We start from the raw sequence: 4,941 nt of genomic DNA, 5'->3' as shown, positions 1-4,941 counted from the left end.
AACAACTTTAGCATCATTAGTTCTAGTGGGCTTAGCTTCCACCCATTTTGAAACATAGTCAACTGCAAGGAGAATGTAAACATAACCAAAAGAGACAGGAAAAGGGCCCATGAAATCTATACCCCAGACATCAAACACCTCACAGAATAGCATAGGTTGCTGAGGCATTTGTTGTCGCCATGTAAGTGTATTTCCTGCTCTCTGACACTGCTCACAAGTGCTGCAGATCTTCCACGCATCTTTAAAGATGGTGAGCCAATAAAAACTATAATCAAGCACTTTGCGAACTGTCCTTTGAACACCCAGATGACCTCCCGGTGTGGAAGAATGACAGAACTGTAGGGCTGAGTCAGTCTCATGATCTAGAATGCACCGTCTAATGACCTGATCACTGCACAATTTCCACAAGTAGGGATCATCCCAAATAAAATGCTTAGCATCACTTTTAATTTTATCTTTTTGGGCCTTAGATGCTAAGGGAGGAAAAACAGAAGCAACTAAATAATTGACAAGGTTGGCAAACCAGGGAGTAGAAAGAGAGTCAAAAATACTATACAGTATATACAAATGATCATCCGGGAAATCATCCCGATTGGGTGAATCCGCATCTGATACACGTTCGATCCGACTCAAATGATCGGCAACTAGATTTTATGCTTCGCTCCTATCACGGATCTCCAAGTCAAACTCTTGGAGCCAGAGCATCCATCAGATCAACCTAGGCTTAGAATCAACCTTCTTTAACAAGTACTTTAGAGCTGCATGGTCAGTATAAACAATAATGCGGGTACCAAGCAAATAAGATCGAAATTTTTCAAGAGCAAAAACTATGGCTAGAAGCTCTTTCTCAGTAGTAGTAAAATTCGCTTGGGCAGCATCTAAAGTCCTAGAAGCATAGTATATCACCCTGGGCAATTTATCAATTTTCTAAGCAAAGATAGCCCCCAATGCATAATTTGATGCATCACACATAAGCTCAAAAGGGGCTGTCCATTCGGGTGCCTGGATGATGGGGGTGGTAGTCAGTGCTCTTTTGAGGCAGTCAAAAGCCTCTTTGCAGTTATCATTAAAGTCAAACTCCACCTCCTTTTGCAACAAGTTGGACAGTGGAAGGGCTACTTTGCTAAAATCTCTTATAAAGCGCCTGTAGAATCCTGCATGACCAAGAAAAGATTGCACCTCTCGCACACAAGAAGGGTACGGCAATTGTGATATAACAGAAATTTTTGTAGGATCTACTTCAATGCCTTTTTTTGAAATAATGTGGCCTAAAACTATACCTTGCTCAACCATAAAATGACATTTTTCAAAATTTAGAACAAGGTTAGTTTCAATGCATCTATTCAAAACTTTTTCCAAACTATCCAAACAACCATCAAAAGAGGATCCATATACAGTGAAATCATCCATAAACACCTCTATACAATTTTCTAAGAAATCACTGAAAATACTAATCATGCACCGCTGGAAGGTACCAGGGGCATTGCACAGGCTGAAAGGCATCCTCCTATAGGCAAAAGTGTCGAAGGGACAAGTGAATATGGTGTTTTCCTAATCCTCAGGAGCAATAGTAATTTGAATATAACTAGAAAAACCATCAAGGAAATAGTAGTGAGATTTACCTACCAGGCATTCAAGCATCTGGTCAATGAATGGCAAGGGAAAATGGTCCTTTTTGGGAACCTGGTTCAGCCTCCTATAGTCAATGCAGACTCTCCAACTGTTCTGCACCCAAGTAGGAATCAGCTCCTCCTTCTCATTTTTTATCACTGTGAGACCGGTCTTCTTTGAGACTACCTGGATGGGACTCACCCATTGGCTGTCGGAGATAGGATAAATGATTCCAGCTTGCAAAAGCTTGGTTATCTCTTTCTTCACTACATCAAGAATCATCGGGTTGAGTCTTCTCTGTGGCTGTCTTACTGGTTTAACTCCATCCTTTAAATTTATTCGATGCATACATGTGGATGGGCTAATACCAGGAATGTCCGCCAGGGTCCAGCCTATAGCCTTCTTATGCTTCTTGAGAACAGACAACAACTTCTCCTCTTGCTCATCAACAAGGGAGGCAGATATAATCACTGGAAAACTTTTGCTATCATCCAAGTAAGCGTATTTTAAATTTGATGGCAGAGGCTTCAATTCTGGTGTGGCCGAATGGATAGTGGTAGAAGAAGATGGTTTCTCAGCCTGTACCTCATAAAGAAAGTCAGAGGTATGTGTACTTCCTGAAACATGGTTAGTCCTATCTGACTCTATAAAATCAATCTCGAGAGGTAAAACACCACCACCAAACATGCAATCAATATCAATTTCAGATTCACTCTCAGCACCAAATTCAGACATATGATCAAGTACAATTTCAGACTCAATGCATGAAGAATGAGAGGCATGCAGATTAGAATAAAGATCAGTCATGTATTCATCAACAACATGGTCAATTATTTCAGCACGAAATACAGAAAGATCTTCAGATGGGTATTTCATAGCATCCAGAATATTAAAATGAACAGTTATATCACCAAACTCCATGGATAGTGTGCCTGCATATACATCTATCTTAGTTCTAGCAGTTTTCATAAAGGGTCTGCCTAGAATGATGGGAACTGATCCTTGAGAAAATCCATCTTCCATATTCAAAATATAAAAATCAACAGGGAAAATCAGTTCACCAACTCTAACTAAGACATCTTTTATGAAACCAACAGGATAGGCAACACTTCTATTAGCTAAATGAATTACCATATCAGTTGACTGCAAGGGACCTAGAGATAGAGAATTAAAAATAGACAGAGGCATAACACTAACAGAAGCTCCTAAATCTAGCATGACATTGTCAAACTTACTATTCCCTATAATACAAGGTATGCTGAATGTACCTGGATCTTTACATTTTTCAGGAATTTGGGGAACAAATTTACCAATTAATGCGGAGATATTTCTGCCCATGCTAATTCGTTCACTTCCTTTAAGCTTTCGCTTATTAGTGCACAGCTCCTTCAAGAATTTAGCATATCTTGGAATTTGCTTTATTGCATTCAGCAGAGGTATGTTTACCTCTACTTTTCTAAATGTTTCCAAGATCTCTTTCCCTGCCTCTTCCAATTTTTTGTTGGGAACTGCTCTTGGAGGGAATGGAAGAGGGATGTGCTGCTTCTGCAAATCAGAATTACTAGTGGAAGAAGATTCACCAGCACAGAAATTGTTAGGTAAATTTTTGTCATCACCTTTTTCTAGAGTAGAGTAAAGTTGGGCAGGTTCATTTGCAGATGAGAAAGGTGCTACAGGTTGAGGTCCTTGACACTGCTTTCCCGACCTCAATGAAATGGCACTGACATTTTTGGGATTTTAGACAGATTGAGAAGGCAGCTTGTCAGAATTCTGGGACTGTTGTTGATTTAATTGTGTAGCCAATTGTCCCATCTGATTCGTTTAGCTCTGAATGGAGGCTCTGGTCTCTTGCTGAAACTGCATGTTTTGCATAGTCATTTGCCTCACAAGTTCTTCGAGGGAAGGTTGCGGAGGGGCCTCAATTGTTGGTTGTTTCTGGGGTTGTTGCTATTGTTGGATTGGTGGAGGAATGTATGGCCTGCTTGGGCCAGCAGCATTTTGGAAGGAAGGAGCAGGCTGTTGTTGTTGCTGTTGAGGGCTAGACCATTTGAGATTAGGGTGATTCCTCCATCCAGGGTTGTATTTGTTGCTGGATAGGTCATAATTGTTCTTTTGTGGTTGATTTTGCTGCTGAGGTTGAGGAGGTCTATTGTAAATGTTTGCAGCATAAGCTTCGGGCTGCTCAATTGCTCCAGGTTACTGCATGGAAGGGCAAAGGTCTGTATGGTGGTCAGCAGAGAAGCACAAACTACAGACTCTTGCGACAGGTACAGATTTCTGATTCAAGGCCAGTTGGGTTACCAAGTTAACCAATGCATCTAGTTTTCCTTCTAGCTTCTTAGTTTCGAATGATGCAGCTGGGTTTGTAGCTACCTCATGCACTCCTCTAATGACTATAGCATCATTTATGGCACTAAACTGCTGGAAGTTGGAAGCCATCTTCTCAATTAAATTTTTGGCTTCAGCAGGAGTCATGTCTCCAAGGGCTCCACCACTGGCAGCATCTATCATACTTCTCTCCATATTACTGAGTCCTTCATAAAAATATTGGAGAAGAAGCTGCTCTGAAATCTGATGGTGAGGGCAACTGACACATAGTTTTTTAAATCTCTCCCAGTATTTATACAGGCTCTCTCCATTGAGTTGTCTAATACCTGAGATATCCTTCCTAATGGCTGTGGTCCTGGAAGCAAGGAAATTTTTTTCTAAGAATACTCTTTTAAGGTCATCCCAGCTCGTGATGGACCTTGGAGCAAGGAAATACAGCCAGTCCTTTGCCACTCCCTCTAAAGAATGAGGAAAATCCTTCAGAAATATGTAATCCTCTTGGACATCTGGGGGTTTCATGGTGGAGCAGACAATATGAAGTTCCTTCAACTGTTTGTGCGGGTCTTCACCTGCAAGGCCATGAAACTTTGGAAGCAAATGAATCAGTCCAGTTTTAAGAACATATGGGACATCCTCATTAGGGTATTGGATGCACAAGCTTTCATATGTGAAATCAGGTGCAACCATTTCCCTTAGAGTCCTCTCACGGGGTGGAGGTTGTGCCATGTTCTCAGAATGTTCAAAATCAGAATGCTCAAAATTATAATGCTCAAAATCAAGATGTTCAAAATCACCAATAACAGAATGCACTGATTCACCAGTAATGGAATGCTCAGGATGATCAAAAGGTATAAAATGATGCCTAACTAATCTATGAAATGTCCTATCTATCTCAGGATCAAAGGGTTGTAAGTCAGATGGATTGCCTCTAGTCATACACTACATTAAGCATGCATAACTAGTTGCCTTGTCATGTAAATAAAGGTGTAGGTTTGAACTACA

General features: G+C 40.7%; 1 non-coding gene across 1 annotated transcript; it reads left to right on the top strand.

Moving 5' to 3' along the window:
• The first annotated feature begins 4,180 nt into the window (after positions 1–4,180).
• Positions 4,181–4,287, top strand: LOC112999703 (small nucleolar RNA R71). The gene has a single exon (XR_003264911.1). It is a non-coding gene; the product is annotated as a small nucleolar RNA R71 (small nucleolar RNA).
• Positions 4,288–4,941: the final 654 nt, after the last annotated feature.

The sequence above is a fragment of the Glycine max genome, chromosome 15 (genome assembly GCF_000004515.6).
Source record: "Glycine max cultivar Williams 82 chromosome 15, Glycine_max_v4.0, whole genome shotgun sequence".
NCBI classification, from domain to species: Eukaryota; Viridiplantae; Streptophyta; class Magnoliopsida; order Fabales; family Fabaceae; genus Glycine; species Glycine max.
Note: the sequence above shows the minus strand (reverse complement) of the source record. Positions and strands in the feature narration are given on the sequence as shown.